Source organism: Carassius gibelio, chromosome B6 (assembly GCF_023724105.1).
Source record: "Carassius gibelio isolate Cgi1373 ecotype wild population from Czech Republic chromosome B6, carGib1.2-hapl.c, whole genome shotgun sequence".
In the NCBI taxonomy this organism is placed as follows: domain Eukaryota; kingdom Metazoa; phylum Chordata; class Actinopteri; order Cypriniformes; family Cyprinidae; genus Carassius; species Carassius gibelio.
The window spans coordinates 25885743-25906854 of record NC_068401.1 but is presented as its reverse complement, the minus strand read 5'-3'; the positions used below and the strand labels follow the sequence as shown (position 1 = coordinate 25906854).

Below are 21112 nucleotides of genomic sequence, written 5' to 3'. Positions count from 1 at the left end.
GGAACATTTACGACAATGTCAGACAAGAGTGTGGTTTATAAATGTTTCAATTATGATCTTGGGCTTGTATTAGAGAACAGGAAAACTATGCAGTTTGTAAAATTTGTGTGAGAACATATACATTTGCAGGGTTTATTTAATCCAAAATATTTAATAATGGATACATGCTTACATCAATAAAAAATGTTGATGTAATAGAAATAACATCTTACAAATGCATATCAAAAATATTTGACAAAAATATAATAGTATCTATCTATCTATCTATCTATCTATCTATCTATCTATCTATCTATCTATCTGTCTATCAAAAGAAAACAGTATGAGTATATGAGTAATTAACACATACTGTAAAAATTGAAATATGGAAATATAATTTGTATTAATTGTTTATTTACATATTTGCATATTTAAATACATTATTCTTATGCAATAATGGATGTTTTTATGATAGATAGATAGATAGATAGATAGATAGATAGATAGATAGATAGATAGATAGATAGATAGATAGATAGATAGATAGATAGATAGATAGATAGAAAAACTTTGAATTTAGAATTTCTTTCACATGAACATGCTGGATTCTGTCAGGACTGAGGAGCACAACAGAGAATAGATCAACAAGAGCTGGGTCTTCTCCCACATAATTCAGAAGTATTGATCAGGTCTCAGACAAAGAATTCTGGTGAGGTTAGCCAGAGTTCTTTACATGTGTATACAACATCATCCACAGTGATTAATAGTAATACTCTTTTTTTTTTCTCAGTTTCGCATTATGACTAAAGCAGAATCAGATATTTTGAGGACAACAAATGCTCCTGTGGTCACTTGTGCAAGCCACCTTCCCTTCAACCACGCCGGGCTTAAATCCAGAGGGAGTCACTCTGCTTTTCTCTTCCTTGACCACAGTTGTAATCTTATTTTACTGAACTCTCTGGACTCCAGTGTCTTGTTAAGTCCACAAGACTGAACAAGTCCATTCATTACACGGCGGCCATGATGAATGGCCCGGGCAGACAGTAAGGGAAAGCCAAGGTGTAAATGTTCAACCTCCCATAAATCACAGAGACGGGGCCAGTCTAGACCTTAACCTAAACACACTCAAGAATGATGATCCGCTCTATGTGTCAGTTTCAGAGGCGTGCCAAGCCAGAGTCAAGGGAGAGACCACTGCAACACGACTGTTTCCCCCTTCATTAAACGCTGCTGTTTTCAGCGGGAGAGAAGTTCATCTTCAGGAGTCCTCACTAACAATAGCAGTGGGATAAATGGTGTTTATCTTTTTGCAGTTTGACTTTTGTTTCAAATGCTTCAAAACTAAGGTTCTGTATGCCAAATTCAACAACAACAACAACAACAAACGCTTCTTATAAAGAACCATTTTTCCATGTCTAAAGTTTTTTGAGCTGGTGTTTCTCTGCTGCAAAAACCAGTATGGAAACTTATGCTAGACTAAGACGATCTTTCCAACAGGGTTTGGAGATCAAATAAATTAGAGACCTTAGTCAGGGAAGTGCCAGTTAAATTTTTGACAGGAATGAAAACGAGGCTGTAAGGGAGAAGTACAGTGTGTTCAATGATTCCTACTATTGTTTAACAACTTATCAATAGTTCAGCAGATAAAATGGAAACAATGATAATAATAATAATAATAATAATAATAATAAATACATAAACAAATAAATAAATAAATGAACAGTAGACAGAAACTCCATAAAACAGATTTGAAAGTGAATTGTGAAAATCACATGATCTAGTTAGTACCTTTATACGGTGTGTACCACTGTAAAGACTTCTAGTCTTCACAAACCTGTTTACATCAATGTTAAATTTAATATGCCATCTAACCTGATTTAGGTCTACCGATCACTGAATTTGTTTTCAGGTACTAGTTTTGGTTTGGTTCAGTCTGGTTTCCAAACTCCATTATTTATTCTTTACATTAGGAATCAAATGGTAACCCAACACTTTATAAGAACTATTTATATGGGGAAAAAGGACTTACAAATGATTTAAATTAAACACAAACTGCGTTGGCTCAACAACATTTAAAATCATTAACTTGGCACAGACAGAACAAGTTGGGTTTTCTAAATGTCTCAATTGAAACAGTTTCAGCAGTCAATAACTTTGACAAAATTAGGATTCACACAAGCCGTGTTTACCATATCTGACGTGTTTACCATATCCAACCTTTTGAAACTTAGGGTTGGGTCTAGATCGTGTTCCCATTTATTAAGGTTTCTAGGGGTGAGCAGATTCCATTGCCCTTAATTTGCCTTAAAATAATAAATAAAAATAATAGTTTTCTTCTTTTTTTCTTTCTTTTTTTTATTAATTATTTTTAAATAATAATTTAAAATTATTTTTATTTTAATTATTTTTACTTTTCTTGTACATAACTTGTAAAGAGAACTTTGTAAAAAAAAAAAAAAAAAAAAAAAAAAAAAAACTGTATATACTTACATAAAATTTTTATGCTATAAGCATGATTCTGTGTTTGCATTAATGGGATGTTTGGTTTGCACAATTACATAGTTTAGTTAGCATTTAGAATTATTTCCAGCTGAATGAGACAGATAATTACTCACCAGCTGAAAACCACCACAAAAAAAAAAAATAATAATTAGGTTTATTAGAATAGAGACAAGCGATGTTCAAAAAGTGATAAAGAACCATTTTCCCCCAAAAAAATTGTGACACTAAATTGCTCTTTTCCATACGTCCAACTTCTCGTTTTTCTTTTTCCTTCTTCCATTATCTTTTCCAAAAAACCCTGACTCCTACTCTGTCTTCCACTTGCAACTTTTAAAATCCCATCAAGTTAACTTTATCGAACTGAAATGTGCTTTTGCAACGGGTGACAGATAAGCATCTAGCTCCTCCATTTCCTGTCTTGCTCGGCTGGATAACCGCTCCAGTCAGGTCATGGAGCTGTTTCTAATGTCACATCTGTACTTTTCAGAGGCTACAAATGGGTTCCAACATGGACCACGTCTCAACTCGAAATATACAGGAGATGTTTTACCCTGCTAATGAATAATGTAAAAGAGCATCTAATGTGCAAACCTAATGTTACCTGACTTTTTTCTCCAATATTTTTTGTAAAAACACAAGTTTCATAAGCTCTCTCGCACTCCCTGTTCCCATTTCCCGTTCTATTTTTACCGTGCCAGGGGACTGTATTGACAGACTGCGCAGTGGCCTCTTAGAAGATTGTGTTGTCATTCCTCAGATGCATTTTTAATGCTACAAATTTCAGTCACAGTCCATAGCATGAAAGAAACACTTGCCTGGTTGCACACGAACTGCTTGTGCAGTTGCAAAACCATCAGACATGTAATGAATTGTGCCTCTAAAGTGCCACTTAATAGTCTATATTTATAGTCTATACTCTTAGGCAAGCAAAGCATGTCAGTGCCTTACTTTATTTTATCTTGTATTTTTTATAAAAACATTTTTTTTACAGTTGTATGTTTGGAAAAAATAAGTTTAAAATAAACTATCACATTTATTGGGAATGGACTGTAACAAAGGAAACTTATACAATTCATTATGTTTCAGCTTTCATTTTCAACAATTAGAGAAATAATGAGCGATTTTTGGTGTAACTGATAAGGTCAGCTTCATATGACTCAGATGTATACAATATTCTTACTAAGCATCAAAGCAATAATTGTTGTCTTCACAGAAATAATATGGAGCTATAAAGTGTAAAATTTCAATTGTTTAGCCACATCAAATGCTCTCCCAACAGTTCTCATAAGATGGCATAAAAATATACAGATACAGTATATTAAAAAAGTATTACTTTTTGCTATTGTTTGGTTAGAAGGAGAATACAGCTTTATTACAACACATTTATTCAGATTTTATCATTCCATTGATTGCAATAAATGCTACATACCTTCTTTTTAAAGCTTCACAGCTCATACTATTAATCAACACTGTCAGACATTTATGAAAACATTTATGAAATCAGCCAATATCAAAGTCAGCCTTCATCCTGAAGGTCCACTTTCAATATTTCATGGTCCATAAACTTTTATTCTTGCACTTCTGTCACCAGATTCGTCCTCATATACTCCACACTCAAGTGAGCTGACACTGTTACTGAACTTTTCGCTAATCAACAAGGAAAGGGTTTAATTGTTTCCACATGTGAGATGTCCCAAAAACTGACCTCAGTTAGCTGGATTTGTGTGAAGTGAAGCAGAACTTAAAAATGGCAGTTACTATGATCAGACGGTCTGTCAGAAATAGAAACCTCATGTTTGCAGTGTTGCCATCCTATTCATGAAGAAAGAGAAGATCAACCATCAGCAAGAGGAACCTTCTCCTGTCTGAGTACACAGCTCTTTTTGTGATACACATTCATGCACTAGTGCAAAACAGGCCATTTCAACATTTTATGCCATTCAGACACTGGAAATGTTTCCTTTATTATTAACAGACATGCAGTCCGAGGCAAATACAAGGACCTTTTTTGTTGAATCTTAAGAAATGAAATGTTTACCATGAACTATTTAAGATTCATCTCAAAAAAGATGCACTATACCATTTACCAAGTCTTTTTTTTTTTTTTTTTGACAAATTAAAACTCTTGCATGGAAAAGTGTCCACTCAGTATTACTTGATGATGAAGGATACATGCATTATTTACAACTTCACCTTTAAAACACTTTTTGTCGAGAAACATTATTAAGTGGTTTTTGCCGTTCACAAAGCTCTCTGTCCTTCAGGACTCATTCAGTCAGTCAATCACGGGTTCTCTGCCACATTCGCCTCTGTTTACCAGGTTTTGTCAGGTTTCCGATATATATAACTCCACTGCCTTCCCAGCCATTTTAAAATGCTATCATATCTGTCAACAAAACATTATGAGGAGGTCACAACCTCAATCTCCACAGCAGCCCATAGGCCCTTTGGTTGCACTGTTACCCAGTTGAAACAGGAAATTGTTACCCACCTCCCCTGTAATTCAATAAGTTACAACAGCATGGTGTGTGTGTGTGTGTGTTTGAGGGCGAATGGGAATAAGATATTTGGAAAGATATATGCAATATATCTAAAATTCTCAGAGTAAATTTGGTTTCATCTTCCATGAATTTGTAAAGCAGTCGATACATGCTGTTGTAATGGTGTTTGGTATAAGTCATCTTCTGTTGTGCAAACATCTCTATCCTCTCCTCCAGTGCTTTCTAGATACACTTTTCCTCGTAGGCGTTTAGAAGCAAGTACAAGGAACACATAACCTTGTTCTGAGCATTTTAGTTTTTTATCAACAGTTTTTGTTGCATCTCAGTCTCAAAGGTCTTGCTCCGTGAGGTCCTAAGACACTAAGCATTAAGAATTATTCCCTCTACCCATAAGAGGGTAATGCAGTGCAATTTTTTCAACCAATAAACCAAGTATTAAGACCTGAAAAAAAAACATGAGTTTGACCTTTCACTGACTTAAGCACAAATCTAATGGTCTATACCCTCCTGCTGTTTACTTTCAGTGTGGTCAGAGGCATTGCAAATTTCCCAAGGACATGGAATGATAGTTTCTAGGAAGAGCCATGTGCAGTTATGATTCAGAAGCATGACCGGGATTAACCTATTGTTTATCCTCTTGTGAGGTAAAGAAAAACACAACATTATTTGATCATAAAAATATTAGATCAGTCGCTTAATATTACTTGTGAGACACAAACACTGAGCCCTTTGAAGGAAACCCAAATGCTATTTAATTCAATTGTCTTAGAAATGCTGTTCAGTTACACTGCAGTTGATTTGTTCTTACTTGATTGTGTATAGTTATTCAATTTCATATTCAATTTATTTTATACCATCAAACAACAAAGCACAAATTCAATTAAAAGTATTCAAACATATCTAGACATTTCCTTCATTTGCCAAAGAGAAAACATTGTAAAATGCTTGTTATTTGTGTGTGGGTTTGTTTATTTTATATTATTGTAACTGTAATATTATTTCGCCTGTAAAAGCCTCCCACTTATCATCATTTATAGAGCTCTGCACACCTGTGTTTGCTATAACACACTGACTCTGTTATAGCAAGAGTTATAGCAAGTTAGTATTTTTAGGCAGAACTGGTACATTCCCAACAAAACGGATGTTCCAAACAACAGGCCTCATTATTATGCGGCCTTCCAAAACAACTTTTTTAACCAAATTATATTCAACATATCACTGTATTCTTCAAGAATACAGTAAACCCAGAATGCACTGTGAGCTCCAATATACCATAAATCGAATATGTATTCAATACTGAAAAGTATCCTGTTAAACCCACTGTTTTGTGTATTTTTGTTCTCAGTACTATATCACCTGTTTAGCGCTGCAATGTACTAACACATTCTATTATTGTAAAGTGTGTTAGTGTGTTGCAGATTGAACAGTGTTTTAGTTCATTGCAGTCTAGGATGCTGCTTTTCACTGTAACTGATGCGTTTTTGACTTAACTTTGACTGAAAGTGACACTTTCTACTGCTACTGTGTCAACAAAGAAAAAAAAACATTTGCATGTGTTATTTTAGAATGGTAAAATAATTTAATGCATAGCACTAGTATTTTTAAAACACTCTCTTCTCTCTATCTCTCTCTCTCTTTCTCTCTCTCTCTCAAAAAAAAAAGAGGACTGTTTCCTGTGAGAGTAGCTTACATTTTTTATGTTTGCACAGCGCGATACGCAACTCAATGCGTAAAAAGACAGTATAAGTCATTAAAATCAGTAATTATGTCCCCACTGGATGCAACAAATGCCTAGTTTATGATGGGTTTTGTTGTTTTCATCATTTCATCATTTTCAGTGGAAAAATGTTCCTTAGATTTTGTTTTATGTTCGGTGAAAAAAAAAAAAAGAAAAAAGAAAAAAAAAAACTAGCTTTTTACTTTTTACTACGTTTTTTTTTTTTTTTTTTTTAATTACAATCCAATAATTTCAATCCATGCAATATGTTATTTTGTGTGAGAACAAAAGTTTTCAAAATGGGTTCAAGTTTGACATGCAGATTTGGCGCAGATTTGCCGCATGACATAAATATCCTTGGTTTGAAAGCAACTAATGTAAAACTAGATAATGGACTTGTTTTTTGCTCTTGAAATTTCAGTGAAATTTTTATTACAGTATGCCTGGAGTGATTCAATTTTGATGCACTGTGTCGAGTGTTTATGTGCAGTCACACTTATTTAGAATTCACATTCATTAAAATCACTGAAACAAAAAATCAAGTCATTTTTTTACTTTTTCTTTTTCTTTCTTTTTTTGACATTGGGTTCCAGTTGGATTGATCAGCAGAAAGCTGTTCAATGTACATCGCTACACTATTGATAATGGACAATGGACTTTTTTGGCTTATTAAATTATACAGAAATATTTAGATATAATGCTCTCCGTTGAGTGTTTATGTGTGATCATATTTACCATTGTTCGTTGAATTTTCAACATTTTGCTACAGCATTGCTACAGCATTGATATAATATAACACAATCGGAATGTTTAGTTTTGATGCACTGCTCGTACTGTCTGTTACATTTTTAAGTAATCACATTTACCTTGTGCTTGATTTGAAAGTGACTTATGTTTTACAATGCACCTTTTTGCTCGCAAAATTTCACCAATGTGGTCGGACCTTCAGAAAGCATCAGCACAGCACACTAGGTATTGAAACAGAGCCAATCAGAAGAGCCTCACTGTCCAGAGAACCTGCATGACAAAGCATCACCATTCAGCTCATACAGTGTGTCCTTGTGCTATGCAGCCTCTAGCCAGCGACCTTGTGTTTGTGAGCATGTGTGCGTATGTGTGAAAGTGTCTATGTAAATGCAGGCACATCAAAGAGCGAGAGAGAGAAGGAGGAGGAGTGGAGAAGGACAAAAAAAAGACAGCAGTATCGATTCCCCTCCTGATTTTTAAATAACCTCTGTTTACTAGCCAGTTGGCACTTTCAGTGACAGTACAATTTATGACAACCTAGCAAAACAAAGTAAAGGGCACCTGTGGAAAGACTCATCATATCTCTCCATATCTCTCTGTGGCAGAAAGCAGTGGTCATGTATACAGGACCTTACAGAGGACAGGACTATACAACTCAAGGTCAAAGACACCAGATATATTTTATACTGTGTATCAGTTTCAAAAAGAGATTTAAGTGGGCACACAATTTACAATATAAACATTTGCGGCATTCAAGATTACACACTGCTAATGAAAAAAAAAATTTGTTTAAATGCTGACAGTAATGTGGCCATGAACTAAGACATATAAACGTTTTTTTTCAGTCATAGTGATCCAGTACTTGTTATTGAAGTACACTCCATCTGAGATGAGTGAATTTACATTCATATACATATACATATACATATACATATACATATACATATAATGCTATTTATCTATGATGCAAAGCTGAATTTTCAGCATTCCAGTCTCCAGTGTCACATGATCCTTCAGGAACTATTGAAATATGCTGATTTAGCTCAGGTAACATTACTTATTACAATTAACATCGAAAACTTTTTTTTTTTTTATGTTTAAGTCTTACCTTCCTCTTATATTCACTTTAATGATGCATAAAATAAATAAATAAATAAATAAAATCCCATCGAATCCAATAGTAGTGTATTTTATGCAAATTTGGGGATGCAAATAAAATTTCCCAAAAATGTACACATTTTTAATGTGGCAGGAAGATGTGCATAAACCACATTAGAAAAACATTTACTGAATTAATTTATGTATGCATCAAAATGCAATGAAAAGATTTAATTATTCAGATATATATTTTTGCAATCTTCTGGTTTATTCGAAAAAAGACCTCTAACACTAGCTTGCTCTATTCTTTTTCTATTCTATCTATTTTCTTTTTTATTTATCATATTATTTAAAAGTCCTTGCTACATTTACTACCTTAAGCTTACTGAGACTTGTTATAGCACTTGTATATAATTGCTCTTTTGTTGATTTTGATCGCTTCCATTGTCCTCATTTGTAAGTCGCTTTGGATAAAAGCGTCTGCTAAGTGACTAAATGTAATGTAAATGTAATGTAAATGTCACTTGCTCATACAAAGCCATAAGTGAAAGTCTGATGCTTTCAGAATAACATGTATACTTAATATCTAAAACCATAATGCACTCCAACTGGCTCAGTGATAAGTCCAAGATAAACTTTCACTGACAGGTGTATTGCACCATAATGCAAATTTCCAATTATTCTGTTCATGAAAGTGTCCAATAATATCAATCTTGAATTTATTATTATTATTATTATTATTATTATTATTATTATTATTATTACTAGTGCTTTTAATGACCATGAAATGTGCTATAAAAGCTAATTTACCTAAACACACATACACACACAAACACACACAACAGTATATTAAATAATATTTGTACTTATTTTAAAATCCTTGTTATGCAACAGATTTTAAAATTGAATTCCATGTTATGTCTATATAGCAAATTTCATCATCATTAAAAGTGCTTTATATAAAAAAAGATGATTTATTTATGTATTTATTTGCACTTTATATTGGTAACCCAATGTTATTGGACACTTTCTCTTACACACAAAAAAATGGACATTTGCATCTTTGTGCAATACACCATGTTGTGCATTGCAGAACACGGATTTTAAAATTTGTTTTAATTTAAGGATTTATAAGGATTTCAAAATATGCTTTGATTTACCATGAAATTTGCTACAGTATATGCTATTTAAATATATCTAGCATAAAACAACACAAGCACAAAGATTTTCTACCAAATATAATATAATATAATATAATATAATATAATATAATATAATATAATATAATATAATATAATATAATATAATATAATATAAAAAAGTAGATGTATATGTGTGTTAGAATTCATTTTTAGAAATCTCTTATTTTTTAAATCTCAGTTTTACAATACTGAATATCAACCCGTTTCGTAAAAATGACTATTTTTCGAAACCCTATGGAGTAAGAAACATGGTTGTGACTGTGTAGGAGAGTGAACCTGGTCACATCTCTCCTCTGGCTCGCACTGCTGACATCCATCAGAAACAGAGAGGCGGTAGAGAGAGTGGCATTTTAATTTGTAGGCACAGCATGGTCATTTTAGACAACTGGCCCTTTAATTAAGACTCTGTTGAGCTCACTGGAGGGTGGCTAATACCTCCTGGAAGCCCTCTGCTCTCTGGAAAATCAGATTCGTATTGACAGGGGACAGATTCGTTTGTATGTACATGTGCGCCACGGGTCGGGAGGGAGGGCACAGGGCAGCTTGTGGACAGGAAGGGAGCGTGTGCGTGTTTTGATGGGTTGTTGGGGATAGGTGGAGGTATTCTGCATGCATTCAGGAGATGCAAATTACATATGATATCAGTGTCAAGCAAACAGCTGGATGTCGATGAAAAGAAATAAAACTGCAACACATGGGCTTGAATAAAGGAGACAGAGGAAGAAAAAAAAGTGATTAGGTTCACATTTCAGTGCCGAACAGATTTATTTCCCATTGCTTAGCTTGCCACATTCACAGAGCAACTGATCAATCAGAGAGCGAGAGAGAGAAAGAGAGCGACTCATAAAGAGAGAGAAGAGCTCTCTGATGTGCTGAGAAGCCACTGGACAAGGAGTTAATTATCCGACTGTCCAAACCGCTCTAGTCCCTCTGGCCACTGATGCCTCTTCCTGTCCGTTCTTTCACAGAGTTGCTTTTAACAGTGAGCCAACTCCAAAGAATACAAATAATAGTAGTAATGTAATACTAGTATTATAATAGTTAATTAAATATTTATAATGTAGCCAGTTGTAAATATGATACTACTACAGATTCAGTCTATTTTCTAAATAGTGCTCTTGTAGCTCAATTGGTAGAGCATTGCCCTATCAAGTGCAAGGTTGGGGGTTCGATTCCCTGGGAACACATGATAGGTAAAAATTGATAGCCTGAATGGACTGCACTTTGGATAAAAGCATCTGCTAAATGCATACATTTAATTTAATTTAAATGTATGTGTGTGTGTATGTATGTATGTATGTATGTATGTATATATATATATATATATATATATATATATATATATATATATATATATATATATATATATACAACACACACACTCATTGGCCACTTTATTGATTTGAGCTTTGTGACATGGTGCATTATCCTGCTGGATGTAGCCATCAGAAGATGGATACACTGTAGTCATAAAGGGATGGACATGGTCAGAAACAATACTTAGGTAGACTGTGGCATTTAAACAATGCTCTATTGGTACTAAGGGGCTCAAAGTGTGCCAAGAAAATATCCCCCACACCATTTCACCACCACCAGTAGTCTGAACAGTTGAGACAAGGCAGGATGGATCCATGCTTTCATGCATTGCTCTAAACCACCTGACTTCTGACTGCACATGCAAGCAATTCACACTGATTAGACACCCTATATAAATAGACCCTCAATTCCTCATGCTTATGATATGCTTATATATATATACACACAACTGTTTTTTTTTTTTTTTATACTTTTTTTATTCATTTAAAAAAAAAAAAAAACTATTCACAGGTTCCAAAATTACACTGGAGCAATGATGCTGAAAATTTTACTTAGCATCACAGAAATGAATTACATTTGAAAGTAAATTACAATAGAAAACCATTACTTTAAATTGTAATACAATTTCACAATATTACTTTTTTCTTGATCAAATAAATAAAGTCTTAATGGGCATAAAATAATTCTTTAAAAAAACTTTAACAATCTTACCGATCACACATTTTTTGAAAGGAAGTGTATAACATTTTAAATTATGTGATTCATCGAAGAGTTTGATATAACTTTGTAACTCAATGAAGAGTTTGTTATAAAAATCTTTATTAAACATCCTTTGAAAAGCCTACAGAGAAAATAAATGGGACAAAAACTGGAAGCAAGGCCGCTGAAATGCAAGTGATCACTGTATCGCTCTATTGCCACTGATGAATTGGCTCCCAGGAGTGACGCGAGAGTGTCTGTATCAAACTATTCACAGCTATGGCCCATGTGGAGAGTGGCCTCATACCCAACTGTCCTTGGTTGCATTCCAAGATCTGAGACACCATTCAGACAGTTCAGAGGGCACATGTGGACTCATAATACCACAGCGGCTCTTTGAGGACTTTTGTTAGGAGTTATGAAGTATATTTGAGGCCGTGAAAGAGACTGCTGACAGCAAAAGTGTTTGCAATCTTCTCTATTGATTATTTTGGACTACATTACGAAACTGTTTTTCAAAGAAACCATGCCGCTTCTAAATTTAGACGTACACATTATTATATAGAACATCAATTGTGATTCACAAATAAAAGCAACACTTAGTTGAATGAAGTACCAATCCCCATGGAAACTAATGTGGAAGAGCGTTGGCGAAAGCTTTCCCCATTGCAGTCTGGACTCGTAGCAACAGGCAGGCCTTTAAGCGACTCATTTACAGTAGGGCACATTCACAGTAATGTCGTTTTAAAGAGGAACCGCTGTGCAGCGCTAGAAGCTAATGAGGCGTCATCTGTACACATTTACTCAGAACCCTCCTCCTCAAAATACCCAGGAGCTTTTTTCCCCTGGTTCCTGCTTGCTGCAAATTAAATTGAGCTTCATTTGGCTGCACCAAATTTTACTTTCTTGTAGACATACTCAGTATTTTAAAGCATTAGTTTATCAAAAAAATAAATAATAATAATAAATAAATAAATAAATAAAGCATATCCATCATGTTGTTACAAACCTGTATGACTTACTTTTCCACTTACATGGAACATATGTACCACCGCTTCCTATACGCAAAGTACACTGTTTGTGTAGGGCACCAACTCCCAGTTCTATATTAATATTTAAATGAACATATACATAAATACAACTATATACATGAACATATATGATGGTAAACACAGTAAACAGGCTAAAAAGAATAAACATATTACTATTGTAAAATGGATTGTTCCCACTCTACAATCTGATTGGATTAACCAAATCTGTTTATATATATATATATATATATATATATATATATATATATATATATATATATATACAGTATACAGATTAGCATCTATATGTAACAGTCTCCAATTCAGTACTAATACACTGCTTGTCAACGATTAAAAACCATCAAGTTAAACCAAATATCTACTGTATATTACTTGGCATAAATTTTATTATGAAAAAGTATTACTACTATTATCATTGTTGCTGCTGTTGTTGTTTTTCTTACTATTATAATTGGGATAATACACACAAAATCAAAACTGTCTTGAAAAATATGACAACATGACAAAATACTGATGTGCATCAAACCTCCACTTTCTTTTTTTTCACAGCTGTATGAACCATTTAACATCTTGGGAAGTGAACCATGACACCTCGTGCTGAAATCTGAGCCTACAGCAGTGATGTCTGAACAGCCGGAGGTATCTGGGGACTGTCCATCTCCTCTTTTGGCTTTGTTCTCCTCTACCTTCTTTAATTGGACAGCTGCTATGCATCCCACGCTGCATTTCGCATACATACCTGTTTGACTCGTCTACACTCGAGGCTTGTTTAAGGTGACGAATACGGGCAGTATTTATTGGTCTCGGAGGAGAGAAAATAAAGGTCAGGCAAGACAGAGGTATTTTAATTGCAGTGTCAAGACTGCAAGTCAGTAGACAGTACAGCAGAGGGCAAGATGTTGTGATGTACTCTTTCTTTCTTGTTCTTGTCTCCTCTGTCTCTCCCTCGCTCGCTCTCGATCGCCCACCCTCCCGTTCGTGCCCCTGGATGATTTGATATCTTGTCAAGGTCCCCTCTCTTCATTACGCCAGTGTTGCATTTCTCCAGGAGAGACTCGGCTCAGCTCTAAAACTCAATAGCACAAGCCTCCTCTGCAGCAATACTGTCCTTGCACGGAAGAGAGTGAAGCCTCTTCTCAGGAGATCAATTGAAGGAGAATCTAAATTGTCTTCAAAGTTTTCTTTTCCTTGACTGTGAAATTCCATGTGGCTCCAACAACGTTCCATCATTTCATGGTGAATCTATGTCCAAACAAGGACAAATACACCCCAAAGGAGGCAAACATTGAAATGTCATCGCCAAAGACGTGCTTGAGACATCAGTCAGCTTCTTCTTTCTCTTCAACGATTGTGTGACCCTACACTTGACCTCTTTCAAGTCAAGGCCACCCACACGGCCAGGAAAAGACTGTATGAACCTCTAGTAAAGTGACCGATCATAACTTATGTCATCATGTGACTTGAAGGACAGAAAATCTTAAAGAGGAATTTACAGGTTTGCTTATTATTGTTGATCATTTAGTGATGTAATAAAATATGCCGCAATAATAGAATTGCACTGCATAAACATACATAATGATCAAAAGTTAGGGGTAATTTTGCAGTATTAATAATATTAGTACTGTTGTGAAATAGTGTGTAATGTGAAGTGTTGTTACAATTTTACCCCACTAATTTGCATAAATAAATAAATGTGTATTTGAAAAAAAAGACTGCATATATATTAATATTATAATAATAAGATCAGTTTCCCCTTTAAATGCATATTGTTTTGAAGTATTGTGAATGGCATTTCACGTTTTTATGAATGTTTACTTGATACTTCTCAAACCAAATTTTTTCTATCTTTTAAAATTCAAAAGCATAAAACTTGCAATCTGCAATTACTAGTCTTCTTCAGAAACACTTGCTGTAGGAGCCTAGGAACTACAGTTCATCCTCCCAACAACTGATTAAAAACATATATGCCATCCAATCAGGTTTGAGCTGATAATTGCAGCCATTTTTTTTTTTTTTTTTTTTTTTGTGCACAATATGCATGAGAGAGTCAGAGAACAATCTGTGACTATTTTAATCCTAGCTTAGTCTTTTTGAAAGAACAGAATTAAATCTTCTCTCACAAAGATGTTTTGTGTAATTGGATTGATGTTAATGATTGTATTAACAGCCTTATTGTGAAACTGCAGAAAGACAGTCACTAAATAAGCAATGGAACTGTTTTAGGCTATCATCCATCAATGCTCCTTCATTAGGAGTGAGTGAATGGTCCTTTATGAAATTTTATTGAAATGCTGGCAATTCAAAGAGCGTCATTTCAAGACTGGAACACAAGCACTTGGCAGCTGCTTCAATATACTTTGAATATGAATATGAATATCGAAACATAATGGCTGATATATTACACTGCATAAAAGTCTTCCGAGCGAGTTTCTCTCCCTGTAGCTTTATAGGTGAATGATAATTCATATGTTCTGGCAGGTACAGTGGTGGCATCCTCCGGGAACCCAAAATAGATGCCAGATAAAGAATTACTGTTCGATGCATATCTCACTAATTGGTGTCTAATTTGGCGTGGTGGTGTCAGGTTTCCAGAAGGACAGAATGCCACTTAGGAGGAGGTAAATTTGAGAAAGCAGATGGTCCTCTCCAGAGGCCTGACAGCACTCACAAGCTGGGCATGCCATGTGTTTCTATGAGTGTGTGTGGACATGCCTATGACTGCTCTGCTGCTTTCTTTCAACCTGACCTTGGAGGTGATCCTTTTCGCTTCCTGGAAATGCCACAGAGCTCATCTCAATGCATTTATGAAAGATCTTTTCAGTGCATTTACCCTATAGAACCAAGAACTGTCGGATCTATTTTTAACAATAAAATGCCTTGAACATCTTTCAGTTTTTAATGGTTTCTGAAGGTATGGGGAAATATATGTCATAAATGGGTTCGTATAGAGTCTGAATATGAAGTGGGGGGTATGCAGAAACAGTAATTATACAACATCTTTCATATTCATTGTGTTGTCAAATTGCATGCAACAGCAAACATGCAGCGCAACAGGAAAGTGTGACTGGGCCAGTGCAAACTGTTTTGCAAACTATTTTGGCATTAAAATATAACTGTAAGGTTTTACTAAAGATGCGCAGTGAAGAATTAGCGCTGAAAAGTCATGGACACAGTTATTTTTGCACCTAACCTTAATGAATATGCATTTCTAGGACTTTACCTTTCAGATGCAAAATTTATGGAAGGACAGTATTCAAATGGATCATATGCCATCATTTAATGCCCACGAAAAATAATGTCTAAAACTATTTTGCGCTTGAATTAACTGTTGCTAGGGTGAGGCACTGCAGAGATGAGAGAGTGTGTGAATGCAAGAAGATCACGAACATATAATTTGTCAAGCATTGATATGTATCATTTGCATCAGGAAATAAAAGACGACTTGAAACCTTCAACTAGGAATCATGCAATACCAGGTCTATCAAAACTTCTTGCAACTTCTTGCAGTTTTTGGCCTCCAGTTCTTTTCACATACTATGGCTTCTTTGTTTCTTTATTCTTTATTTGTTACTGCTCTAATTTGCACTGTGCTTGATATACTGCTTTGGTTGACATGTAAATGAGATGTTTCGTCTGTGTTCTGTAATTTGTGCATTGTTAGAAAATGACTCGCCAAAATTTCCATGCACATCTGCGCATGTTCTTTGGGACTTCCTATCACCAGCTACCTTGTGGTTAGAGGATCCCCTGTCTCCGCCTCCAGCCTTCAAGACCCGGACTCCACCTCGGCCCTCTGACCCATCGGCTCCACCTTGGCTCCCGGCTTTTGTCGGCACGAGGACGTGCCATTCCAGGAGGGGCGAACTGTTATGGTTATGATCTGTTGTGGATTATCCCAGACTTTTTCATCTTCCTTTAGAGACTGTAACATATACACGCCAAGGCTAAACTAATTTGATCAAAAAATACAGTGAAAAACCATAATACTGTAAAATACTATAATTTTAAATAACTCTTTTCTATTTGAACATATTTTAAAATAAAGGAATAAGCCGCAAGAAGCTGTGGTTTACAGAGAATTTATTACGGCTAAGGGGTATTGTTATCCCCACGATGCGAAGCAGAGTGCGTAAAACCCCTTAGCTGTTATAAATTCACTGAAAACCACAGCTTATTGGGGCTTATTGCTTTTATAAATGGCTATTCCATAAGGTTTCACAAAATAAAACCGAGCAAATAAAGTGTAATGATATTAATATAAACACCATTCTTCTGCCAAACAATGTAGTTCCTCAGAAACAGTTGTGGTTGCAGCAAAGTGGTTACCAAGCAACACACAAATGTAAATAAATGTGTATGTTTGTAGAGTCATTTACAACAGCTTTGAACGCGGCTCAACCAATCAGAATCAATGACCGGAACTAGCCGCTTTATAATGTAATTTATTCCTGTGATGCAAAGCTGAATTTTCAGCATCATTACTCATCTTCAGTGTCTCGTGATCCTTCAGAAATCTTTCTATGTTGGAAATATAATAACAGAAATTACACTTTTTTTTTCATACACAGAAATAAATATAAAGCTGTTTAGAGTTACGATGCTCTGGTTATCTAGTAGAACACAAATAAGGCATTATTTCTAGTGTTAATTAATAAAAAATAAATTAACTGTAAATAAACTTTGAAAATAAATAAATAAATGTTCTTTGTCTGTAAAACATAGATTACATTGTTGAAGTAATGGCAGTATTTTTTTATTGTTATTATTTATAAATTAATTAGGGCCGGGACTCGATTAAAAAAATTAATCTAATTAATTAGAGGCTTTGTAATTAATTAATCTAAATTAATCGCATTTTAATCGCATATAAATATTTGACCTGAGAACAGTGAGAAGTAATTTTTTTTCACATGGATTTATTGTATACCATTGAATAATGACTGAATACATAAGCTTAAGCAACAAAATAGTTTATTTTTGTTCAACCAAGTCTAGCAGACCAGTGCAATTTTTGCCATGAAGTGTAGCAATAGCATATTTAGAAACAATTTAGAAATAGTACATTTCAGAAATTCAGGTAGCTTATAGGTGCTGGAACCTTCTGTAAAGTGTTTTTTAAGTAAAACACAATACTGTCAATTACATTCAGAACATTGGAAACACTGACTATTAGAAAACATCTCTCTGTTGCTTCAGAGGCCATAACATACTAAGTCCAACTCTCAATAACCTTGGCCAAAACAATAAAGAGTTCAACATAAACTGCCAGTTGCACCAACAAAATAATACATAGTTCAACATAAGTGTAAAGTCCACGCTAGCTGCTATATGTTTTGCGTTGAGGTGATACTTGAGGCTCGATGTGTTGCTGCGGCGAAATGCGAACGCTAGTTGGTGCTTCAGTATAATCGGTCCGCCGAAACGCGTCTAGTGAGAAACGTTCCGTGGTGCAAAAATAAGTTATAAAAAATGCGGGAAATTTTTTAAATTAATTAATCTCAATTAACGCGTTAAAGTCCCGGCCCTAAAATTAATTAATTTATTTATTTATTTAATCATTGTGTTGTTGTGAACTAAATTACATAAAAAAGACGGATGGAACAATTTACTTTATTCTTCTTATTTGCTGGTCATAAATCTTTTCTTATTATTTCCAATGATGAAATATCTGTGCTGCTTTTATGATGATGATTATTATTATTATAAATGTCCCATAAAATAATAGTTATATATAATACTTTCATAATAAAATGCAAAATGCAAAATACAAAACTGATTTATTTAAGGGGAAGCCTGAAAAAACAAAACGGTCAGCAATATATTAACAGCAGGAATAAAGTCATCAATCGTATTCATGAATAAAGGCTTAGGTGGTGATAACTCTATTAAATAAAACAAGGGTTGTGATGACACAATAACCTTTGTCATCACAACTGTGGTCACATAAACCAGAGAGGACAGTTGCTGGGTGTGTGGCCTCCTTTGAACCAGACCGGCCTTCTAGATCGATAAAAAAAAAAAAATACCTCTCAAACTTTTTTTAGTGGATTCAAATTCCTCCAAGGCCTCTCCAGTTAAATATTCAGAGGCAGTCAAGGTTTCCATCAACCTGTCAGCCATGTAATATGAGTTGAAGGCACTCAAGTAGTCCTAGACACTTCATGCTCCTAGAAGACACACCATTCACCTGGTAAGACACAGCTGCGAACATTCACACTGAGGAAAGAGACGCTTCACAGTTACGCTTCACCTTTATACAGATCTGGAAAAAAAATAGAAGAGAAATAAAAAAACAGAACAGTGCATTACAGGAGGAAATAAAGTGGAAAAACCCTGCCATGATTAAGATTGTCTTACCTTGTTAATTGCCACCTGTGAGAGGTGAAGAGATATCAGCTACATTAGATCTCAGGGTCTCAATACTCTATTTATCTGTGAATTGCCATCACTTCACAGCTGTATGAAGTGTTTTCATATTTATGCAGCAGGTCTCTCATTACATACTTCAGCGTATCATCCAATTACTGCGACGCAGCAGGAAACTCTGCAGAATTATTACAGTACGCTGTGCCGTACAACATCTGCAAATGTTTCTCCTTCCCTCCCTCAGTCCTCAGCTGTACAGGTAAGAGTCCTTTATGAGCAATGCAAAAAAAAAAAAAAAAACACGTTTTAAACTGTCACGTTAATGCACACTTGTGTGAATAATTTATTTTTGACTCATTTCTTTGAATGGAAATTGTTTATTGCTTGACAACTGTTTGTGTAATACTTTCAAAAATTGACAATAAAATAATAATAAAACAGAAAAATATAAAATTAACAAAAATGTATTTTTAGGTTTAAACAATGTTTACTTAACATTAAATAACACTTATGTATATATATATATATATATATATTTTTAATAACAAATTAAAACAAAATAAAATAAAACTGTCACTTTTGATTGAATATTGATAACATTACAAAAAAATGCCACCACCTCATAAAACATACGATATAACATGCACAATCTGCTGTTTGTTGTTCCTTGTATGGAATTGAATGTGATCTTCACGTGTCTTTAATGTATCCACCTCTGGTTTCACGTGTCCAGAGGCACATTTGTGCGTTCTTTTACTCTGTGGCATGAGTAATGGGATTACTGCTCCACACTGGGCCACAGGCCTGGCAGAAAGCACATGCCACGTTTAGTCACTCAGTCAGATGTTCCCTCACACACACAGGCAAATACTCACACCGAAGGTCACACTTCCTGGCTCTTTTCCAAAATCTAATAAGCTGCCCGCACTGTCCACTGTCCATATAAACTTCATCGTGTGACAGAACATCAAACATGATGGATTTTGGATTGTTGTACAACAATTTAGTGTGGCAGGCAAATAGTGTTCAGCACAGGAGAATCGACTCACAATTGATTATATGATCAATAAGTCATGGCAATTTTATTACTTTGACTCATCAAAAAAATGATTTAACCAATTTCAAGATCCAGTTAGAATTTGAAAACTTCAGTTTAATATAATGCAAATCTAAATGACTTAAGCTGAAGTCAGTGGACTTTATTTTATTCATTTATTTATTACATTGAGTTACATGCCCCTTTGAAATGATCAAATCAAACACATTTTTTAACTTTAAAATCTTCAATTATTATTATTTTGTGTTATATTTCTTTCTTTAAGTTATACAAGATTCAATTCACTTTTTAAAGGCAGTTTAATATAATTTAGGACAAAATTACTCGTACAGTGAATTTAAATTCAGGTTGATTATATACTATATATATTAATTTATCACATATAAGTTATGGTATGACAGTTTCTAAAGGCTGCAATTATTTACCCAGACTGTGCTTTGATTTATTTTTTAAAACAAGGGTGAAAATGACAATAGCAAATTATATACAGTACATTCAAATTACAGAAAAAAAAAAAAAAAAATTGTTATGGAGATGAAAAGCACATATTCACGTTTTCATCTAAACGTCACTCTTATCAGTGTTGACGTGTTAGGATGTTCATCAACAGTATATCACTGGTATGCAAAGATATTTCCAACTCCTTTTTATCCTCGTGTTTTTAGTCCCTGTGAAAAACACAAAAGAATGTCACCATAAGTATATCCAGCCATGAATCACATTCCGTCTCTTGTACGTTACTTGTGCAAGCATGAGCAGTAAGTTCCTGGATGCAGTTCACTTAATGACCTACGGTATCACTAATAACAAGGGTTTCTGAATGATGCCTACCTAGGCTCACTATAAGAACAGAGAATCAGCGTCAGATAAGGTCT

General features: G+C 34.6%; 1 protein-coding gene across 1 annotated transcript in view; it reads right to left on the bottom strand.

Annotated features, from left to right (window-relative positions):
• The window catches only part of LOC127959601 (protein unc-50 homolog), a 922469-nt gene extending 901596 nt beyond the window's left edge, over positions 1 to 20873 (bottom strand). Inside the window, exon 1 of the mRNA XM_052558877.1 lies at positions 20863 to 20873. The gene's annotated coding sequence lies outside the window, so the exon portion shown is untranslated. The remainder of the gene's footprint in view (positions 1 to 20862) is intronic.
• Between the last annotated feature and the right edge of the window lie 239 nt (positions 20874 to 21112).